The sequence below is a fragment of the Thermobia domestica genome, chromosome 15 (genome assembly GCF_964235325.1).
Source record: "Thermobia domestica chromosome 15, izTheDome1.hap1.1, whole genome shotgun sequence".
Taxonomy (NCBI): Eukaryota; Metazoa; Arthropoda; class Insecta; order Zygentoma; family Lepismatidae; genus Thermobia; species Thermobia domestica.
Genome location: NC_137468.1, coordinates 115,490,918 through 115,516,196, shown reverse-complemented (window position 1 = coordinate 115,516,196; position 25,279 = coordinate 115,490,918). Strand labels below are relative to the sequence as shown.

General features: G+C 34.0%; 1 long non-coding RNA gene across 13 annotated transcripts in view; it reads left to right on the top strand.

Annotated features, from left to right (window-relative positions):
- Positions 1 to 25,279, top strand: part of LOC145671211 (uncharacterized) — a 170,294-nt gene that overhangs the window by 125,460 nt on the left and 19,555 nt on the right. For 12 of the 13 annotated variants that reach the window (XR_014128485.1, XR_014128484.1, XR_014128486.1 and 9 more), the window contains one exon: positions 23,558 to 23,625. This is a non-coding gene — a long non-coding RNA (uncharacterized LOC145671211). Of the gene's footprint in view, positions 1 to 23,557; positions 23,697 to 25,279 lie in introns of all 13 variants that reach the window. The other variant, XR_014128483.1, reaches the window with a different exon arrangement.

The window sequence follows — 25,279 nt, the reverse complement described above, 5'->3', positions numbered from 1 at the left end:
ACATATCTTAATTAATCTACCTTTTTCGGTATTGAAAATTCTGTAAGCATGTACAATGTTTCCCTCCTACCAGAGCCTAAAGTCGATAATTGATGTGCCAGGATGTTGTATTCTCTCATTTTTTTCAAGTATTAGTCGAATGGTAAATATTTGGTCGATAGTTGATCGATTTTACCTAAATCCGTCCTGATAATCTCCAATAATTTCATCTGCATATGGAGTCAATCTTGCTAATACAATGTTTAAGAGGATTTATTGGATGTTGACAGAAGAGAAATGCCTCGATAATTATTAAATCTGTTTTGTTGCTTTTCTTCTGAACTAGAACAATGATTGATTCTCTTCACTCTTGTGGTAATTCCTCATTGTTCCAGATAAGGAGAATGAGTTTGTGTATCTTCATCTACAATTTTTCCTCTCCAGCTAAAATTAAGTCAACCAGAATTTTGTCTACGCCTGGAGATGTGTGTTTAATTTTTTAATAGCGATTTCTATTTCTGTCTGGTTAGGTTCTGGAATATACCGTTATGCTGCATGCATTTCACTTTCTTCACGTGCATTAGTTTTTGGCTATGTGTTAAGCAAATCGTCAAAGAAATCTGTCCATTTATTTAAGATGCTATTTGTATCAGTGAGAACTGTTCCTTTAGGTTTCTTTAATATATAAGTACGAAGTTCATAGCCTTTCTTAAGTTCGTTGGTGCATTTATACATGTCCGGAATGTTTTTGTTTTCACTATTATCTTCAAGTTAATTAATTTTAACTTTCAAAAGTCGCGTTTCTTTGTTCTAAAAGTTTTAGAAGTTTTCTGCCAGATGACAATGAAATTTTATGTAGTTATTGCGTTCGGATTTTGTAGCCAACGCTGTTTTTTCTGTTTTCTCTTCTCTGCTACTTTAGTACATTCCTGGTTGAACCATGGTTTGTTCCTACGTATCTCTGCGTGCCCGAATATTTCTTTTGCTGAAATTTTAATGATATCTCTAATTTCAACTATGTATCTTGAACACTAGTGCACTCCGAACATTATAAAACCGAGAATCTATTCGACACTTCAATCTGGCTCTCCTCTCACCTGACTCTCCTCTATTTTAAAAAATAAAATAAACCGCTCCGTTTTCAGATATTGAATATTTCCTTTATTCAACGATAGTCTCTCCCTTACAATCACAATCAACTCCTCTAAACGACCAAACATCAGTTGTACTAGACTGTTCTTTTCTGTCTACTAAAACATGATCAGTTTGAATATGTATTTTTTCATCTGATGAAGTCCTAGTATATTTATGAATTTCGCGATGTTGGAATTTTGTAATCTTCACGATACGGTTTCTGGGTATTGCACAGTTCACGAGTCTAACGCCGTTGTCACAACCTTCCTTATGCAAATATTTATTCCCTATAATCGGTTTGAAAATACCTTCGCATTGAAACCGCCTAACAGAATTTTCATATGGTATTGCAGGAGATTATCAAATACCCGTTCTATTCTTTCGTAAAAACTGTATTTTTTTTATTGCCATTCTTATTTTCTGTTGGGGTATGTGCATTTAAAACAAAAATATTACACCACCGCCCTTAAGAGAAGTAAAAGAAAATCTATCATTAACAAATTCAACCTGTGTAATTGCTGATATTACGTATTCATTTGTGAACGGAAAGCCCTGTTTCTAGTTGGTAATTTTTAATTTGTTCCCCGTAAAAGAACGTAAAATTTCCCGACTTGACTCCTCTATTTCCTTCTCATCTAACTTCCTGATATCCCACTAGGTCCAACCTCTATTTCTAAACTCATTTTTTACAAATTTTAACGCGCCTGTCCTATAGATACTTCTTATATTTCATGTTCCAAATCTCATGTCGATTTTACTTTGCTGAGTTCGTGCCAAGTTATCAGTTCTGATCCGAGGATTCTGCGAACTTATCTGAACAATCCTTTTTTTACAGGATGAGGTTGTTAGCCTTACACCAAATTCTCAAGCTGGACTATCACCTCTTGTCTGTCCGCGACTGCTTACTCAGTATATTCGCAGCTAACCTCTATATCCCAGAGGCCTTCTCCTTGATCCACACAGCCTGAGGACGCGCCGTGCCGTGGTGACAGGAAGACCACATTTTACGGAAATTAATACAGCTATATTTCAGAAATACAACAGGTACTGATTATCCGAAGACTGCTTTAAAACACATAGGAACAATCAATATGCTCGGATATATGGATGCATATTAAGACTGTGAAAGCTTCGATGCCCTAAAAATCGTAAATTACAGACTAGTGTCAGTGTAGTATTACATAAATGCATCGTACGTTTGACTATTCGAACTATTCTTGATGTATTACATTGTTTCGTTTTATAGATACATAATTTTATATGTTTGTAAGTGATTATACTCTTTACCTGTTCTCTGCCAATAGCAACTGTATGAATTCATAATACAAAACTGAAATACAGAGGAATAAAATTTTAAAAAATAATGTGATATTTCGCAGGGCATCTTATGTAAAGGGTGCCTTGTATTTTTCACAGGTTCTGTACTACCAGTCAGTATTTGAATTTATTATACAAAGCTGGTATACAGGATAACTAAAACCACTTATCTATAATGTGATGTTTCGTAGGGCGCCTTATGTAAAGGGCGCACTGTACCTTTCACGAGTTCTTCGCCAACAGTACATGTGCTATACAGAAGAGTGTTCGTCGTTGATGTGGTCTCGGAAGGGCGCCTGATATAAAGGGCACACTGCACCTTTCGCGGGTTCTTTACCAATAAAACTTAAGAATTTATTACTAAAAACTTGTACCTTTATTTATACTGTGATATTTCGGAGGGCGCACCGGGACACGTCCCGGTGTCCCGGTGGGCCAGCACGGGCCTGGTAGGGACCTGTTCTGTTTCTTTATGGTGTTGCAATAACTTGTCAAACAACTAACAGAGGGCCTCAGCAGGATTTCATAAAAGTCAGTCTCATTTCGACATTCACGGGGCCCCATTCTTCATGTTGTTAAAATATATTCTTATTAGGCCACAAACAAAGAGCCCCAAACAGGATTTATAATACTGTTAGTTTCATTCCAACAATGGGACCCTAAGACTAAATTTAATGCTGGAGGACCCGGAACTCGGGGAACAGAACAAACTACAGAGAGTAAACTAAGCTCCAACACAGCAGACGTGCTTCAGCTTACTTTCCATGAGAGAGAAAGAGAGAGAGAGGGCCCTGGAAGAGATCTCTGCCCTCCTGCGTTGGCCAGTACAAGCCTGGTTGAGTTGATACCTGGTTCTTGTGCTACTTGTAAATAATGTTCAACGTTCACTAGTAAAGTAAAAGAAATCTAGAGAAGTAAAATCGAGTAAATGTGTATTTTTTTCACTTTTTACACGTGTCTTTTGTTGTGTTTTCAATAAGATTTCAAATCCTTTCTTTCGTGTTATTCGCCGTTAATTTGGTATTTGTAACAAAAGCATCTATTGGTGACTCTTGTTTCTTTGGGGTTCTGATCGTTCAAGTTTCTCAAATCATGGAATAAGTTATGTCGTTTTTTAAACATAAGTTTATACTATAAATGGCTGAAATACAGAAGATTCGGCTAGTTAAGCAATACTGAATTCCTACTCCACTGTCAAATTAATCAGCATTAAGAGGGAGTAACGTGATCAGCGTAATCGTCTTCGGTGCGAGAGATTCACATTAGATTCTTGGCGGGGACTAATGTGGTTTGGATCCCATTTTACGTTGTAGAACCATCTTATTCAGCATCGGTACTGAAAAAGACGTTGAATTTAAATCAAACCAACTAACTGACTAAAACCAAGGAATTATTCGCTGGTATATGATAAGCTACTTGAAAACTTATTAAAATATTTTTAAAAATACATGAAATTAGTTAAATTATGCTCCATCTTACATCATTTTTAATGTATGTTATTTATTTTATACAGCAGAAATCTTCCTTCATTTCATTTAAGTATACATTTCATTGAAAAGCAATAATGTATAGTTTCTTTGTTTTATCCACCTGAAGCTAATTTAATCGTCACAACTAAAATGCAAGTTTTTACGTAGTCAAGTGTGCCTCTTGAGCATGTTGATCCTTCAACTCATTTTATTCTGTGAATTAGTCATTCTTGGTACAATTGTTAGAAAAATATTTAAAATCAATCCATTATTATTATTATTATTATTATTATTATTATTATTATTATTATTATTATTATTATTATTATTATTATTATTATTATTATTATTATTATTATTATTATTTAAAAGCAGTCAATAAGTTAGAACTAAGCTTATTATGAGTTCAAACATATAGAAACAATAATTTCGGCTGCAAGATATAAAATGAACTTTCTAGAAAATAAAAGTAGAAAACGCAACAAGTTCTGCAGAGTGTTGTTGATTTTCGTAACTCAAACACAGACAAAATTGGAGCTTGCACATTCTCCTACCAAAGACCTCAAAATTAGTTCCTCTAACCGGACTCTTACCTGGAGGGCAACTTTCGAGAAAGGGCTGGGAAAGGGGACGTACAGCAGCCTCAGAAATACGGCCGAGTGCAAAGAGACAGAGAGAGAGAGAGAGAGAGAGAGAATTCAAACGCTCTATTCCTATTAAGTCTTCGTTAAAAAACAAAAGCGTGTGTCGATAAAGGAAAGGCAATTTTACGCGGAACATAGAGCGTCAAATAAAAGAAAATGTTTCCTAAAATCAAACCCATTGCTAAATTTTACAAGTAATCTTGTAAGTAGCATGCGCATTTGAATGTCACACCTCACCAATAAAATTATTTGAAAATCAATATAACACAATGTGATATTTTTTTTTTTTAAATAACTTTAGAAATGCTTTTGGATATACTTTGAAAGAGTTAAAAATTTTAATGAGTTCAAGTTTCCAGCATACTTTTAGAGAATAGTTTAAAATTATTCTACGAGGTATAAGCTCTCGCGTAGTGAGTTCGTTCGACTCTCAGTGATGATTTAGCTAGCTGAGCAATCATTGTGTGACTATGCGGAAGTACGAGTAAAATATTTCAAGCTCTACTTTATGTTAACCAGTTGTTTTCCACAACAGAAGGGATAACGAATCAAAGTACATCGTTGAAATTTTACAAGGGAGTCGATAAAAATTAGTGAAAATATTTAAACCAACTAAAAATCATTATAAAAAATGTATAATTTAAATAAGGAAATGAGGAAGGAAGTTTAACCAAGGTCGTATCGAGAGAAGGTATTGAGGGTCAGAACTACTTAGTGAGTTTTAAAAAGTAGTAGCGGTAGCTACACACCTCTGCAGGACTTTCTCCAAGGAGGCAGAAGAATGATTCCAAGGGGAACAAGCGGATACACAGATACTTTAATGCATGTGTGCATATAATGCATAATATAAAACAACACTTATATATGAACATATCCTCATTAATTATAGTGAATAAAATATAGTATTTAACATAAATATATATGTACTATAGTATAAGAGTAGGTAAATTAGCCTGTCTTGACATGTACTTGCAAAAACTGAACACCCTTCAAAAATCTAAGGAGGACAATGCTCCTCATTACACTCCGCCCCAGGTGGTGGTAGTATGTTGGGAGGTGTCATGAATTATAAGAGTTGATGGGCGTCCCTTACTTAATAACACATACATATTTATACATAGAGCTCCTTCGTGACTAAGTTAGCCCTCCGCGCTGGTCTAGTGACTAGTGGTCTAGTGCGTCTTTGGTGTACGGGGTCTCGGGTTCGATTCCCAGTGGGAAAGCCTTTGGAATTTTAACTGTCCTGGATATGTATGTATTCGTGTCCCTGTCGAATTTAGTAAAGGTCAAAGAAGCCTTGTATACGAGGAAACTCGGGTTGCTTAGGAAACTGAGGTATGATCGGTTGATCATTTAAATTTAAAAAAAAAAGCGGTTAGCGTACACGCCTTTGGTGTGGGAGACCAGGGTTCGATTTCCGGCGAAGCTCATGTGATTCGGATTCCACGTTAAGTAGTAGGTCCATGTTTCATATAGCCTCGCTGTTGAACGGGACGTTAAACTCAAAATTAATCAATCAATATTTATACATAGACCTACATTTATAACATCATAGAAATTTACATTCTTCCCAACGGATACATGAGATTTACTTGTGATATTAAAATACATTGTTAATTAAATAGAAGTCCTTTAATTCTTCAAATTCTAATTTAAAATCATTTACCAATTTCTACTTCGCTAACTACAGCATTTCATATTAATTACACATTTGATTTTTCATTTTGTATACATTAATAATAGTGACTAAATCTCAAAAGATTCTCTATATTTAATTGTATGGAGCAAATATCAACGAACATTCTGATATTTAAAATAAAATAAATTACTCGCGTTATTTAAGATAACGTTTTCCATTATGGGACGGTAGAAAATTACTAAATTTTACCAATGTTCTAAAGTTATTGTGAATTCCAAACTCATTAACAGAGTAAATCCTGAGATGGATTTCTTATGCATGTTGGTAGTTTTGACTACGCTGGCAAATTTCCAGGTATTACTTTGTCTATATAAGACATATTTTTCTCTTGCATGATAAGTAAGTCAGTTTCTTTGGTTCTTCATATAGATTTCCACTGAATTAACTCGATATTTTAAGATTTTTAGAGGATTCAGCAATCGATTACTGATACTTTTCCAGTTCAATTTCTGATGCAACTTCTTAAATTAATGGACTTTCACAATGTTGAATTATGGTATAAGTTTAGATTGAAATTTTGTTGTACCCTATAATATAGAATTGGGTTTCAGATTTGCAATGCTTGAAAATAGTCTCTGATAAGGCTATTCTAAATTGTTAAACAAAAGAATTGTTCTTGTTAAAACAATACTTACGCGGATTTTAATTGTATTGTGTTCCAGTTATTCAGGTAACCAACTTAAACAGAACAGCAATAGTAAACAGCTGTATCTACATAGAAATTGACTAACTAAACAGATGTCGGTGTGTAAGAAAAGAATTCAGTACTCGAATATTAATATTCTGTTCCCATTCAAAAGCTCAAAACAGCAGCATGGAGGATGCTACCGGAAGAAGTGTTCAAAAATATAATTTTTACCTTAGTAATATAAAGAAATGTTTTAAATAATTTAAATAAATATTTAATCTCACAACTGTCTACCAAATTAATTATTGGTATTTCAGGAATGCTACACGATTCGAAGTCAACTAATACGAAAATGTGTGACACTGTGTGAAAATGTTCATCTGTATCTATTCGTTGTCTGAAATATTTTGCTTAATGCTAGAATAAATGCGCTATTATTATTATTATTAGTAGTAGTAGTAGTAGCATTACTTGTATTATATATTGCTTTATGTTATGATATGTATTACATTACTTGTATTTGTATTATTGCAGTAACCGAAAAGTAAATGACGAATCTTGAGAGCAAGCACTAAAATTGATTGTTCTGAAGCCTCACCACTAAAATTTCAATTATTATCTTAAATTAAAAATGTCTAGATTACACTAACTGCATATCAATGTTGTAAGAAGGAACCGAAGAAGTGTGTGTGTGTGCGTGCACGCTGGCTCTGTATTATACGTACTGTTTAAAATGCAAAGCCATCAGCTCCAAGTAATGAAACAAAAAATTTTAAAAGTGCAAATCGAAATAAGAATTTGCTCACATGCACCACCAAAGGCATGTTCTATCGTATAAAACAGGCCAATATGTTACACGTTATTTCTCCCAAGAGTCTTAAAAGGTTAAATTACAATAGCTCCTCCCCCATTTTCTTCTTTTACTCCCTTACAACCCTTCAAACTAACAATCTAACTAACTCCTTCGTCAATTGCTGTAGACCAATCCTGTGACTAAAGAAGGCTGCAATATAAAATGGAGGCTTGGAGCGAGGAATAGTAATAGCTTCTTGCTCTCTTTCTCTCTCATCATTTCTTGCTGCGTAGAAGAGATTCTCTTTCTCTTTTTTTCACTCAAAAGAAAAGTTAAAAAACACCGGCTTGTCGGAAACATGCGGGGCCCAGAAGATGGTTAAAGGTAGGTGGAGAATTTAGAAGGAAATTAACACGAAATACAAAGAATAGACGCTTTGACAGGACTGTGTGTTTGTACGTGCGTAAAAGCGAAAGAAAGTAAGAGAGAAAGAAAGAAAGAGAGAGAAGATAAAGGAACGAACACTAACTACGATTGGTCGTCAAAATTTTGGCTCCTCAAATGAAATGAGTTCCAATTCTGTCGCTGTTACGCCCATACCTCATTTACTCTCTCTCGCAATTCCTTTCATTCCTTCCAGAGAGTGAAGGAAAGAAATAAGAGAAGCAAAAAGAATTAATGGAGGAGAAGAGAGAGTTGTAAGCATAAAATTAAAGAAAAAGAAAAGAGCGAAATATTCTTAACTCTACCACCCTTCCTTTTGCGCCAATTTTCAACGTCTATCTCTCTCTCTCTCTCTCTCTTTCCCTTCTTCGTAATTTCTCTTCTTCGGGCCGTTACCCGATAATTGAAACAAGGTGAAACTCATGCATTGGGCACAGAGATTAAAATCTGCTCGTTTGGACAAACTGGAATGAAATCGTATTATTCTGAGGTTGCACTTCTAATCGGTGCCCATTATACTCCAGTTCAAGCATTCACTATATATTTCCAACTCTGCTCCCTCCCCTTTCCTCCTGTCATTATTTTCACTACTTCCTTCGCTCTCTGCTACCAGGTTATCCCTCCTTTCGCCTTACCTTTCAAAATTCTATATGTAGTCCTTCAAAATCATCTCCGCCGAAAGTTTACAACCATTTTATCATAATGTTTTCCCTTTTCCATTTTACGTTCTTCTTATTTTACCTTCTTCTTTCTTCCTAAATGAGTCTAGTATATATGAGTCTGGCGAAAGCAATTTTGAGAACAGTCCGAATTATTATACGCCAAACTTCAGCGAAGTACTGTAAAGGCAAATCTTATTACAGAATACACACATTTAGGAGGACGAAATGAGACAAGTTCCTTATCGGTAACATAGGTAATAATGCATTTTCAGTTCTTAATGAAACACAGATCTTATCACACAAATAACTTCTAAACTTCATGTTCTTTGAGTTTCAAGTATTACAAAAGAGAAAACTAAAGGAATAATAATAACAATGTAAATAAAATACTAATTAGTTTTTCTACTCTGCCATGTAAACCAATGCTTACAATATGCATTACAACTAAGATATGGTTATTAAATTAATGTTAATGAATGATATAGAAAGATACTCATTACAATCATTAGCAAGCAGCAAATGAATTGGCAATCTAGAGCAGTGCTTCCGAACCTCGTTTACCTGACGCCTAGTTTCGTAAACCTTATACACTCACCCACATAAATATCTAGACTCCAAGTAATGGAATTATAACAGTCAGGGATTCAGGTACTTATGTAGGTGACTGTACACTTCATGCTCCTCCCCCTTCCCTCTTTCCGCTAGTTTGCTATGTGTGTTTGTTGACTGGCCCCTTCTGCGATTTTAGATGCAGCATTGAATTCTCAACTCTTCAATAATAATAATAATAATAATAATAATAATAATAATAACAATAATAATAATAATAATAATAATAATAATAATAATAATAATAATAATAATAATAATAATAATAATAATAGAGAATAAAAAGGATTGAATAAATTGTTCATAGGCGTGTAAAGAACAATTAATAATAGATGTGGTAATAACAAACCAACTTCGTGATAAAAGTAGACATAACAGTAGTAGACTATCAGACTGCATACGACTCAATACTATACACTTGAATTTTGTACTGTTTAAAATGTGTGAAATGAATTAGAAATTGATTCACTTTCTGTTTTTTTTTTTTTAAACTTGAATACAGAATGGAATACAACACTATTTTTGAAAGAAAACTAGACAGAGTTAGAGATAAAAAAAATATACAAATTAGAAGAGGAATATTCCAATGAGATAACCTAAACATGCTGCTATTTTCTTTAGGACTCAAACCACTCTCTGAATTACTGGAAAACACGATGTATGGAATCAACATAAAACCAAACAAATAAATAAATAAGCGTCATTCGGAGTAATAAAATGGTCAGACAGCGAACTAGCAGGACTTCAAATGAAAACCAGAACAACATATAGAGAGATCAGAATATTATACCCACAAGCGGGTACAGAAAGAGTATAACTGCCAAGAAAGGGAGGAGTACAAAGACTAATCAATATCCGAAATTTACATTATAGGTAAATTAAGATATTAAAAAATTACTTCTATAGAAAAACAAGAAAATTCACCTGAATACCACTCATTTTAGCTTTTTAACTTCTTATATACAACAAAGACTCATAAAATGCTTCGTGTGGAGTGTTGTACTGTATGGGGCGGAAACGTGGACATTACGTAAGGGTGATGAAAATCGACTGGAAGCCTTCGAAATGTGAGTGTGGAGAAGAATGGAAAGAATTAGTTGGGTCGAGCGGAAAACGAATGAGAGAGTGTTAGAAATGGTGGGTGAGAAAAAAAACACTTCTAGATATTATTAGGAAGAGGAAGAGAAACTGGTTGGGACATTGCCTTAGAAGAGATTGTATCATGAGGGACGTCCTAGAGGGTATGGTGGCGGGAAAGAGAGGGAGGGGCGAAGGAGACTACAATTAATGGATGATATAAAAACAGAAAGATCATATGCGAAAACGAAGAAGTTACCGGAGGACCGTGGAGCATGGAAGCTTCTCAGCTGCGGCAAGTGACCTACCAATAAAGGCAGAATAACTATGATGATGATGATGATGATGATGATGATATACAACAAAAGAAAAATTCTGACCAAAGCATATATTAACTAACAAATAATAGCGTTACGGTTTCGGCAAATTAAGGTTGTCTTCATCAGACACATTATCAGATAAGTGTCTGGTGAAGGCAACGTTAATTTGCCGAAACTGTAGCACTGTTATTTATTAGTTAATATATGCTTTGGTCAGAATTTGTCTTTTATTGTATACAACAGCGTTTCCCAACCGGTGTGCCGCGGCACACTGGTATGCCGTGAATGGACCGCTGGTGTGCCGCGATGAATCGAAACAAAATTATTAATTTTATAGCAATCAAATTGCAAAACGTAGGGAAAAATGTATATTTGTATTTCACATTACTATGAACCTGTACTATGAATCTACAATTTTAAGTTTCATACCGGGTTACTGTTCTGTACACTTCTAATGTTGAAAAAATATTTATCATTGTTATGACTATTATTGCTTCTTTATTGTTGCAGGCTATTTCGTAACTTGAAAATTTAAAATATCATTCAATCCTTCGACAAATTACCTATATTTGTGTTTTAGAATTAAAAGAGATTTGTTTGTTTGTTCTTTATTTAGTGATCTTCCTTCTTAGTAAAAGGTTGTATACAGTTTTTAAACAGAAAGCATATTTTTAGAAACCTGAGTCCAATATTTCATTGCAATTGTTTTCTATTTTTAAATTAGAATGAAAAATAAGCATAATTATTTACCAAGGGGGAAAAACAGTGATAGAGTTTTTTATCTCTGGGAGGAGATCAATAATCACAGAAAAAATACCACTGTGTTTTATATTTACAAATAATAATATCTATAAGTGTGCCGCGAGAATCCAGGTAACACCCGTAGTGTGCCGCAAGTTGAAAAAGGTTGGGAAACGCTGGTATACAAGGACATTCAAAACGACATAGAGCAATAGTACAAATAGCACACCACAAATATACACAGCTCCACCTAAGCCAGATGGAGGAATTGAAAATAACACAACATTATAAGAAACAGAGGACAAAAGAAAACAATTTAGGAAATAAAACATTACGTGGATGATTCCAGAAAAGAAGTCAACAAAGAACGCGTACACAAGAACATAATATTCCAGTGAATGAAAAAGAAGGCTTATACTCAAAGACAGAAGGTTTAATGCAAGGAATACAATGCCAGGAAAGAAATACGAAACACTATACAGAAAACATATACTGAAAACACCACAACATAATAAATGCATATATGTAAATACAATACAACATAACTGGATTCATGATGGTGAGACACACAAAAAACAAGGAAAGATATGACAGGGTGTCAAAAATCATACAATAAGAAAAGCAGCAGAAAGTAATACCAAAAGAAGTGACACATTACAAGTATCAATCGAAAACCATATAATAAATAGATAAACAAACTTTGATGGAACAGAACAATACTAACCGATAAACAAGTACATCACAGCAGGCTGGATATAATACTAATAATCAAAGGAAAAGAAGAGGTATACCTAATAGACATCACAATAACAAGTATAAAATGCCTGCAGAAAGCACAAAAAGTACAAAAATGCAAACAGCTAGCCCAAAACACCAGAGAATAAGGTAAAACTAAAACTGTGAAAATAATATCAATAGTAATATCGGATACTGGTGTGTCCCACAGAACAATTTTGTTAGAAAATAAGTGTCGATATGGGTAACTACTTCCAAAGTGACTGCCGAAAATGAGTCCTGTTTCAGATAAATTTGCATAATCCGTAGTAAGAAAACATCATCTTACTCTACGAACGTAGTAAAGGCCGCTTGGTTCAAGTGTTAACAAAGTGGTCATCAGAGGGGGGGATGTCAAGTTGACCCCCTGCTCTAAAGTGTAAAAAAGAGTGACTTCTAATGAACATTTTATCTGTGTTACTGCTGCCATAGCCTGTGATCAGATTTTAGGAGCATTATGTTGTGCCGTGATGGATGAAATGCTAGGAAATATTAAAGTAAGAATTTGTGATTTTTCATACCACAAAGTAGTAAATGCAGCATAACTATCAATGGTTTGTTCTCGTTGAGTGTTGTTATTGTTCAACAGCTACGTCATCGGAACTGCCCCATTGCTTAGCTGTTTCTGAGAGTGGTAGTGATTTGAAGTAGAGGTCGGAGATAAGATTACCCAACGTAGTGGTGTGTACACATTGTAGTTGAATACATCGCACGTGGAAGAGTCGAACGCAGTAAGAAGCACGAAATTTCTAAGAGTACTGTGTAGTAGCGTCATTTCAAATTTTGCCAGGCGGGGGAGGGGGTGCAAGATTGTCCACGGATATGTGTTTCAAGTTTTCTATTAGTATTTTAGTATACAATTTATTCAAATGCATATGATTCTCAAACCCAGAGAGGCAACTGCCCCTTGCCCGTCCCAAACTATGCCCCTGTTGCTATAGTGTTGCATGCAAGGAATCTGACATACGGTTCCATCAATATTAGAAGACGATTCCGTGTGTGCTATTAGTATTCTGTGAGCAACTTGCTATTAGGACAACTGCTGTGTTTGATCACTGTATCGATATGTTGTTAGTTTAAGGCGAATATAGATGCAACTCTCGAGAACCAGCATGGATGTATAAAATATGCTACCTACAACGCCCACAACTTTTTGTAAGGCATTTCTGCACTTGGAGAGACGTCTGCAGAACTTGATAGTATCGTTCCAAGACGGAGCTCGGGTCGTTACTCCTCTGCGACAACTGCAGAACGTGTAACAGCACTTTTGACAAGAATAAGTGTAAATCCTAATGTAGGTACTAGAAACCTGGCTTAGGGCAGTGGATTTAGTCAAAGATCTGAAGTGTGTGTTTTACACAGTATTAGTTGCATGTATACCAACTCATATTACATCAGGAACTATCAGTAAATGAGTCCTATGCTAGAGTGCAATTTTGTGTGTTGTAAGAAGGATGAAAAACGAAACTTCGTATGAACCATATTGTTTAGTGATGAACTATATTTACGAATACGGAGCACATAACCCGACATAATATCTATTATTGGGTAAGAAACAACACACTATGGCAGCATCGGTGGTCTCTCAATGTTTGATTTGGCATCCTGGGAGACACATTTCTATGACGGAAATCTTACTGGGAATTTGATGAACGCGTACATCGATCACCGCAAAGGTGTTACATTATGTTTGTGCATCCCTACGTTCCTAAGCTACCACTTGTAGAGGTGTATAGAACAAAACGGAAGGCATATTAAGAATAATTTGTGACATTGTAAGTGATGTGTGCACTTTGTTTTACACATCTTAGCTTTTCATTTTCTGTCATTAATATGGGATTTGCCTACTCCATTTTGTTATTATTGATTTATGTATCCCAAGGTGTCTCTACTACGCAGCATCAAAGTTTATCTGAAACAAGAATCATTTTTGGCAGCCAGTTTGGAAATGGTTCTCCATATCGACAATCGTTTCCTACTAAAGTTGTTTCATTTTCCAAGATGTATCGAACGAGGAACTATTCGACCCATATTGCCATTTGAAATTATGAAGTTGGCCTCAGGTAAACTTTCATAGGAGCCATGAAGTCAGTTGCTTTTTACATACTTTCATAGGTCTCTCTGTGCTCGTCATTTTTGGTTCTTCTCATTTTGCTCCCCCGACAAATGTTTGACGGCGAGAAATGGACTTATAACGCTCAATTTGGCACCCTGTATACACAATTCAGAGTGAGTTTTTAAACTTCAGACTATATATATATATATGGAAATAAGCATTGGTTGAAAAGCGATATTCGAAATAGAAAGTTATTATTAAGAGGATCAAGAAAGATAAAGAGGGTTAAGAAAAAAATAATAAAGAAATATTTGCCTTTGTCCCATTTAATTTAAGTAAATGAAAATACAGAGGTTTTCAAAAGAAGTGAGTGACGAAATTTTTTGAGCAAGAATATATGAATTAAACAAAGTATAACTAGCATGGTCCCTACTTGCAATAAAGAGAATTAATCAACGTGAGTTGCTTTTTCAGGTTTCTGTCGTTCTCTTGCATGTTATGATTCTACATATCATCATTAATTTACGAAGTCCATCTTCTGTATTCGTACGGTAGCCCATTGATAGTTTTCTTCTCTGGTGTGAGTAGAGTTGCGCATGAGACAGGATTTGAGACTGTCTTATCTTGAAAAGTATAACTGTTTCTGTTAAAAGAGCTATCTCGTCTCGTATCCCAACACAAATATTCTGCCTCGTCCCATTTCATAGGGTTCGAGAGGTCTCTGGATCGATTGCCTTGTGACTTTGTGGTGGACAACATCGTGTCCGTGGGTTGACTCAAAAGTCTCCCGTTTCCTCCAACATTCTCATTCCACCAATTATTTTATAATAATTTACATTCATTAATCACTTATCTCATTTACCTAAAGAGCGTAGCAATGGGCTATTTCTTGTATACATATCTTTTATAAACGCGTAAGGTAAGGGCGAATCAGAAGGAAGTGAACACAGGACAAGAGTGGTTCCTCGGCTAATGTTATTGTCCATTGGTAGTTCTTAGATCTAATGAGTTTGAATCTTGTTGAAGTCTGTTATCAATTGATGCTTGCTGAGTGATACGTTAGATCAATTCATATCAGGTTTTCAAACCGGCTTTTCCCATACTACTTTTTGAATCAGTGTTTCGCTTCTAGCGAAGACAATACGTGAACACAGTCAGACTTCGGACTTAGTAAGTCCAGAAACGCTAATTAAAAGAGACACAATGTAGGTAAATATCTAATTTTTTAAACTGTAACCTGATCAAACAATAGCATACAATTTAATTTTATCCTCTTAAATTGCCCTTGAATAACTTATTACGGTGTTCGAGCGAAAGCATGAACAACCAAAAGATCACTTTTATTTCCTTTCTTCGTTTCCTTCTCGCATAAAAGAAAAGAGGCAAAAGACTATTATATAAAATAAATCAAAGAGATTTTCTTTCAAACCTTGTTTTTAAATTCCTTTAATCCCTGAATTCGAATTAATTCTTTCAGTAGTATTGCTTCATTCGGACGACTGAATAAAATAAACATTCAGAAATGAAAAATGAAAAACGCTTTACAAACTAAATAAAAAGTAGCTTTAAAAACGTAGAAATTATGGCGTTTACTTGAAAGGACTAATAAAAGGCGGTTTTTAAAAGTTCTCATCTCAAATTCGTATAAGACATTCTATCTGTAATTACGTGCATAGATTTCGGAAAGTCAATAAGAAGGGAATGACTTAATAAACGACCAGAAAGCGATTTGTGAGCTTAACAACATGACGTTTCTCTATTCTTTAAACCAAATGGATTTTCCTACATGGAATTATATTTCCTAAATACATTGGAATTATATTTACTAAATATTTAATTGTTTGTTAATCAGAATAGACCTTTCGTGGTGAATTTCACTACATATCAAATTATCTGTTGCTACGCTCAGTCATTGTACCTCATATAAGGTTAATATATTTTATTTGTGTCTTCTTACGTTTATCTGCCTCAAAGCGTACTAACTTCCGAATATTCGACAACTTAGCCTTTCTGCTCAATAGAATAGAAATCTTTAAGTCCCACGGTTATGCCGGCTGGGCTTAAGAAGGCGATGATGATGAGAAGTGAATGAAATGGTAAAATGCAAGAAATGGAAGGACACTAGAGAACTGTGAGAAAACCCACGCACAAGGTATTTGTCCACCACAAAGTCCACTTGGTGCGAGCTGGAATCGAACCAAAAACCCCTTCATCAGATGTGAACGCTCTACCACTGAGCCACCGCGGTTCTCATTCAATAGAATTGAAAGTTAAAACTCTACCTCACAATGAACTATCTAATCGTTAAAGAAAGCCTATATTTTTAGGAATAAATCAGTAATTTAATTTTCCGTTTCTATACAAATTCTTTGGCTAATCACCCACTAATAAAGAACTATGACTTCAAATTAAACAAAACTCAGGTAAAAGGAAGTAGAAACGAAGTTAAATGAAACTATACTCGAGAAAGCGCCCTGCCTATACATTTAACCTCATGAGAGGCTGACCGTTTTGCGTGAACCGCTCTGTATTATTTGTCTTCTGAGATGGTCCTATTCTTCAGAAAATTTGCAAACATTAATAAGAAGTACAGGGAAATTATAAAATTGTTTCATAAATCTAGAGCATCTTCCAGTAAAAATATTGTTAATGGTAATTTCGAAAACCAGAATAAAATGGAAGTTTAGTAATTAATAACATGAATTTCTACAATAATTTGCCTATAAAATATAATATTTGAGATAATTTGTAGTAGGTGTGGAAGCAGATAACAAATACACCATTTTCAGTTGTTGACAGATAGTTGTCGAAAGCACGTAAATTTAAATTAAAAGATTATACAGTGCGTTCCACGAATAATACTAAGGCCCGTCTCCTAAAGAAACCAAGGCAAATAGAAACATGAAACCTTTTGTATCCTTCAAAATACATAAAAGCCAACATTACGCTGATATTGAGACCCCACATGAGGTGTGCTCAAGGGGGTTACGGGGGTAACTACAAAATTTTAAATAGGAAACCCCATCGTGTGGTATCTAGTTTGAAAGGTAATCACATGTAGAAACCAATTTTGGAAACTACATGTCGCTAGCGTGTCCCTATCCAACATGGCGGCCATCCGTAAAGTGCGGTCGAAGTACGTTCCACGCATAACACTAAGGCCCATCTCCTGAATAAACCAGAGCAGATAGAAACATGAAATCTTTCGTATACTTCAAGAGACATAAGTGACAACATTATACTGATAAGGAGAATCCCCCAAGAGGGGAAGCTAAAGAAGCTATCCATCATGGCGGCCATCCGTAAGTACGGTCGAAGTACTCGTAGTTACCCCTCGTAACCCGCTTACGCCCCCCTTATGGGGGATTTTCCTTATCAGCATAATGTTGTCTTTTTTATCCCTTCAAGGTTACAAAAGGTTTTATGCTTCTATCTGCCTTGGTTTCTTCAGGAGATGGACCTATGCGTGGAACGTACTTGAACCATACTTACGGATGGCCGCCATGTTGAATAGAGACAAGCTAGCGACATGTAATTTCCAAAACTGGTCTCTACATGTGATTTCCTTTCAAACGAGGTACCACGCGGTGGGGGTTGTTATTTAAAATTTTGTAGTGACCTCCCGTAACTCCCTTAGGCCCCATCTTAGGGGATTCTCCTTATCATCATAACGTTGTCTTTTATGTCCCTTGAAGTTTACAATAGGTTTCATGTTTCTATCTGCCCTGGTTTCTTCAGGAGACGGGCCTTAGTGTTATTCGTGGAACTCACTGTATATAAGTACAATGATCTAGCATGTCGTGTTCTATGATTGGAAAGAGCGTAAAAAAAGTGTAAAATTCATAAAATGTCCTAAACTAAAAATATGTAATGCGGTTGACAGCAATATTGAAAGTGACAGCTACTTTAAATAAATTTTCATAATCAAAATGGTAAACCTTTGGTGAATCCACACTGGTCAGTTTTCACTCTCTCTTTTTGAGTATTACACTGCAATGGAAAGTTATCAGATAAGGTATCACAATTGCAAGGATTTTTATTCAAATTTGAAGAAATCAGTTGATATAAAACAAATTAGATCTTCTAAATTCCTATATAGGCACTTAAAATGTGTGTATGATTAAAATATCTGAGATTACTTGACATAAATTACAAGAGTATAATAATGTAAAATGGTCGGTATTTTTGAAATATTGGTCAAAGAAGTCAGGTATGCAAATACATACGAAAAATGGCGTATGTGGGAGATATTCTCTTACAGAAGCAAACACACAATATTGCGAAATTTCAAAAATATTATTCGTAGATTTTAATGCCTATTAGAGATTTGTAGAGATCCGTGATAATCATAACGTAAATAGTAATTTGATAAAATATGTGAATTCTTAAGATCTCATTCTTATCTCTGCTTCAAGAATTAAACTCGCGTTATATACGGATTAGAAATTTAAAAACAAAATGTTACGAACAGAAACGCAGATTTTTTTTTCCAAGGGGAGCAGATGACCAGACTTAAGCAAAGTTGCAAATGTACAGATCTTGGTGCCCGTAATATTCCCTGGTAAACAAGTGTTGTTGACGTACATTAAACAACTTCATTAACTGCGTTAAATATATTGAATATTTTAGTGAATGAGTAAAAAAATTTAATAAATTTCTACATGTACTTCGAAAAACTGTACCCCTCTCGAAAATCCAGAAAGAGGAAAATTGCCCCATATTGCCCTCCGCTGCGGATGTTCATGGTTACGAAATAAAAGGTTTCACTCACTTCATGAGTGTTTTTTTTTTTTTTAATGACAATTTTGGTTGAAGTGCAGTAAATGTCATAGTTGAAGGATATGTGAGTTTGAAGAACTGTTTCTAATCAGAGCTTCCACCAGTGGCTACAATTTAAATTAAGTACACACGACAGCATAGTATTAGGCAGTCGATCGACAGGGGAACTTGTTCTATTGCACTCTCGTTGAACTGTGACTGTTATAATTTAAATTTGCCAAATATGGTGTACTGATTTACGTATATGGTAATTAGAAGTACTTGTAGAAAATTGAAATCAGAAAGCTACGCTGATTCGAAGGACATAAGACATTTCTGAAATCCCTGAATTAAAATTTTGTTTTGTTGAAAGTCCATGTAGTATATACACATAAATAAGTAAACAATATCTAAAACTTGCATTCGTTCATATGGTAATAATAAAATATGAAATTATTGGGCATTTCGTCTGTTCTGCAACTCTTCAAAATCTCGAAATGTATTTTACCATTATGAGCCTTTCTTCAGTAGAAATATAAGTTGACTTGACAGTAAAAAGTACGTCTTACAAATATTAATATAAGTAGATGTAAAATTATACAAAAGTAGTACCTCATATTTATAATTTACAGAGCACATTAGAATCTTAGTTTTGATACTAAAAGTGCACAAAAGTGTTGTATTTCAACTGCTTATCATTTGTTACGCAACAGGAAATGTATGTATTACAGATAACGTTTCTACTCCAGCAAATGAATGTGCATGTGAGGTGCAGAAGTGGTTTACTGGTACCTAGTAGAAATATAGGCTGTAGCAAACACAAAAGGTAAACTTGTAGCGCGCTTCCGATACGTTGGACCGATGTAATTTCAGCGACACAATGGGATTCATTGTATTTCATTTTCTTCATTACTTCATCCATCAGTCTCTCTCTCTCTCTCTCTCTCTCTCTCTCTCTCTCTCTCTCTCTTTCTCTCTCTCTATTTTGTACCATTTACTTCTTCAGTCCCAGGAAACTCTTCTCTTAGTGTGTGGGTACAGGAAACTGACTTGCCGACAGCTGTGCTTTGAAATTACTACTCTACCGTCGCAGAACAATTAAACAATAAAAGCTAAAGAATATTATGAAAGATAAAATGACTACCTGTCGTATAGTCTGGAAGTTTCTTACATTTGTTCTTCATTAAATATATTTTCTGGTACAGTTTTATCTATTTTACATGTAATTACACTAAATAGGCGTGTAAATGGTCATCATTTGACTTTACAGATTTATAGGATTAACATATACTTTAAAACACTATGACTCTTAAAGAACATTTCTACACTTTTATAAAAATGTATTATTGAAATACTACTTCAATTTAAATAAAGTTGCCGAAAATATAATTTGAATATTTGTGCTTAAACACAACTCATTTTCTTCTAATGATCTGAATATTTTACTATCAATATCAATCCATATGTATGATTTATAACTAGCTGTTATATTTTTATTCAAGATGTGTTACAATCATCTTCAGTTACTTTAAGATAAATAACATGTCACTTAATTTCCTCCTATTCTAATTGCTGTTTCAACTGATAGATTGATATATAAACCCATGGATGTATTTTCGTTTGGACCAATAAAAGTTTCTACTATATTTAAATGAGGGCTCCTTCGTGTCTAAGCGGTTAGCGTACACGTATTTGATGTAGGAGGTTCGATTTCTGGCGGGAGCTCATATGATTCGGGTTCCATGTTAATAAGTACGTCCCGGTCTCGCTGCTGAACGGGACGTTGAACTCAAAATCAATTCAACTGCATTTAAACGAGAGAAAGGCATGCCTATGGCGACGGTTTCATGAACTTTCAGAAAGAACAACTAATAATTCTGTGTATGTGTAAGAACTTCGAATACATAAATACGTCTGCATTCTGCTTATTCTAGCTTTTCGGCAAAATATCATTACTATCATCACACACCATAATGATAACACGTCTGATGAAAACAACGATAATCTCTCTGATATAATGTGGCTGATGAAGGCAATGACATATGGCCGAAATTGTAAAAAAAAAAAAAAAAAAAAAAGTGCTTTTGTAAAATTTTATTGATATTTAAGATATAAGTGCAATTTAAGATGACAATAAATTATTGAAAAAGTAACTTTAAAACAGATTTTAGAAAACGAAAAGTTGCAAAATACAAAGTAATATACAGGTCTTTATTTGTTCTGTAGAAATAAGGCCGCTCGAAATTTGTGGACCTGTTTCTAAATTGCTAATTGAGATGAGACTATTTTATAATATGTAAATATTATAAAATCACTAACTTTTTAAAAATGAAAGTAGAGTCTGAAGAGAATTTCAAATCATGTCTGAGCTTTCTCTTTTCGTTTTGCCTGTTAGTATTTAAGAACTCGTAGAATGAATGGATGAGGGTAAATGATTAGCTAGGGAACTTCTATCTTTTCTGTCTTGCCGCTAAGCAAAAGATAGAAAAAGGAAGGAGAGTGCTTTACAGCGCATATCATCTTTTCCTTAGCATGGTCGGTCATTAGTGGACTACACGAACCAAAGCTCTCATATCTAGAAGGCTCAGAAAGGACAAGAGAGTGAGTGGGACAGCGAGCAAGCTTATGAGGAGTTTTAAAGGGGTTTTCAAGCAGGATAGCTCCCTTATACGCGTACACTCAACTCCCTCCCGCTCTCATCCCGTCTTGTGTGGGTGAAGGCTAGGGAAAGAGAGAGAGTCACTGAAATGTCCAGAAGAGGATAAAGTGGAAGGAGTAGAGACAAGAAAGAAAAAATACGTACAAAGAAGAAAAAGAAAAAGAAGAAGCAAGCAAGCACACTGAGGAGCTTATGGACTCTAATTTCCGGTCACTCAGAAAATTGGACTCGAAGAGAAGAAGGCGGCCATCGGTGGACCATGAATCATTCAGCAGCGTCGAAAACGCTAGGCAACCTCATCACTATGGAATATGACTTTGCCTTTAAAACATCACACCAAGCTGACGGCTTTATGAGTATAATCAACCAAAAAGGCGGCTCTCATGTACATGTGCCAGACAACAAAATCAACATGGCTCCTTGTCCATTCCAGTCTTCAACAAGAAAACAAAAATAGTGAAGTTTTTCTCTTTATAGAAAAAAGTAGAATTGGAAATTGGATTGAAGAGGAGAACTTTCATATAATTTTTTCAGTCTTTTGTCTTCAATCTTTCCAGAAATTCGTTTTGATTCTTCTCTGGAAGTCCTTGCACGAGTAAAAACGTGCCGAGTAAGCCTAAAAGTTAAATGCACCAAGTAATCAGCTTGCAGTCACTGGAGATGTCACTATTTTAAAATGCTAAATTTTCAAAACGGATCTATTTCTTAGTGGAGACAATAGAATTCATTTGAATAATTTTGAACAATCTACGCATATCTTATTCATTCAAGCTCTAAAATAATCTTAGTTGCCTATTAGCAAAGCCATTTATGAGATTTCTTTCAGTACTTTGTTATTAAGAGAGAAGACAAATCATGCTTGTAAGTTACTGATTTATAATGAAAAATAAACCAGTGGTAGAGCTTCAATTTTATTCCACCCTCAGTAAGAATTCTTCTCAAAGTTTTCTGCAAAAATTCTCATCCCTATTTTCGTTTCAGGACCCATAATGATACGATTACTTGCAGTGTGTTTATGTAGAATCTTGAAGCTGATAATAGGTGAAAAAAATGAAAGTATTTTTTTTATATATATTTTGCTATACCCCTTACGTCATATAGATATAACATCACAAAGTTAGAGGCAAATGAAAATTATGTGATATCGATTAAAATTGCTTAGTAAGTACTTGAAAAATAAAATTATTTCATTTCAAATGTAAGGTTAGTAGTTTTGAACAAAGATCCTTTGTTAATGACTACGAGTAAGTACTACTTACAGTAATTTGGTGTACTTTGATTGTACTACATTCAAAATTTTTTCACACAAAGAACGAATAGCTTATACGTGTAAGAATCTTATATATTCTTTCTTTTTAACTTTAAATCTAACGGTAAGGTAGAAGGAGCTACTTTCTTATTACCTATATTTTCTCTACTCTGTTTAATTTAAGAATTTGATATAAGCAATTGACAGCTTTAAAAATTTTATCATAAAATTATGTTTTGAATTAATTAGGGAATTAACTCGCAACAACTAAAGACTTTAAAAATATCAAGCATATAATATTTTGAATTAATTAGTAACCGTATACTAGATTCTAGGATTGACTTTGATGTTGAAACAAGGAAAGAAGTTTACCTAAGGCTAAAAGGTTAGGATACATACATTCCATATAAGTTACATGGACAAAGCGAAACATAATTTAAGTATAATTCAGATAAAATAGTTGTTTACTTGCATTTATATATTATTCTTCGTCAGCATATAAAAAAATTTAGTAATTATGAAGATGTTCTTTGTTCATTTTTCAGGTTACTACAATACACCAGAGAAAAACATACAAGTTTCCGAAGCTACGATTAATAGGATTTTATTTCTGGTGAGAATTTTATGTTAAAATGAACTCAGTACCAATGACACTTTGCTGTCTTAAAATTAATTTAATTCTAGGTAATCCAGCTCTAAAAAAACGAAATTATTAATAAAACAGAAGTAATATTAGACAGTATTATTCAAGATCCCGTATCTATATAAATGAGCGGTTTGGAAAAACTTAATGGTAAGCACAATTTTCGGTAAAATTGAGTTATTAGATGGAACCGTTTGGCATCTTACCACAGAACAGTATGTAAGTAGTTTAATTTCGGAAATGTACCTACAGATGGCAAAGAAAGCTTGTTTGGTATGTGCCATTGTATTGAACTGCATGGAAATGAATCTTCTTTTATTAACTTACTAAAAAATTAGAAAATGTGACATACTATTATGTTCCCCGAGCCGCTCAATTATACCAAATTACAATTTTAAATATTTATACTATATGCTTTTTAGTAAATTATAATGTAAATATTTATGCTGTATGTATTATTTTATCCTCATTCATGACATTCTCCAGTGCTTTTTAAAATCATTTAGTCTCTCTACTTTTAATTTTTAATAAAAATCTATATTGTTTGAGAAAAACATTTGCATATTATATGATATTCTTAACTGAAGTAGTTAAATCTATGTGGAATGAGAAAATAAAACTGATAAATATATTATATTAATGATGTCCTCATTTTCTCACTCTACATAATAAGGTAAACTACAGAAAGTATAAGGAAACTCAAAAATAAATACTTAGAAGAATACTAGTAAGTTATAACAATATAGCTGCATTAGTTGATACGGGACATATGAAAAATTCGCAGCTGACACATTTTTCTGTTCTTAAATCCATAGAAAATGAATTGCAAGAACTATTCAAATTTTGTTTTACTATTGTTAACATAAAATAATGTTTCAAAATAATCTTAGACAATGTCTTTAAGAATTGCTATTACTTGGAATCCTGTGTTTTTCTATAGTTGTAATGTAAAACTATTTCAGTATGAGATGTTGATCAACATCAAAGACAATTCTAATATGAGTGCAAATTCTCAGTCACCGTTTATTGTTTGTTTATTGTCAAAGACCCTTTCAGCACTAAACCTTTATGAGACATTGATATACAATTTAAGATGGACTCCGAAACACCGTAATGCGTTTAAATTTTAATACTTTTCCACTGGTAATCGAACCAGGACCACAAAACAGCCACCAGACCAATAGGGATATCTAGACATTGTTTGTTATTCACCCTTAACATGTAAATTATTTTACATAACATATAAATTATTTTACTTTCATAGTTTTCTTGCAATTTAATGGTTCATGGTGTCAGAACTATGTTCTGAATTCCATAAATGTTAAACAATTTCATAAAGTTAACTTTGCAATAGAATTACAGTAACTAATTTCTGTTAATATTTTTTTCACTTCGAGAATGAGCTAAAAAAAATTAAGTACTACTGGTTGGTATTATAAAAATATAATTTTATATAAAGTGTACATACTTTTCAAATAAGTCAAATTGTGCATAGAAGTTGGCAGTAGAACAATGTCTACTACATTTAATTCAATGTTAAAGGTAATAATTATTTTTTCATTATACAATTAGCAGTATGTTATTATTTATATTGTTCAGTTTAATTATTACTACTTCTACCGAA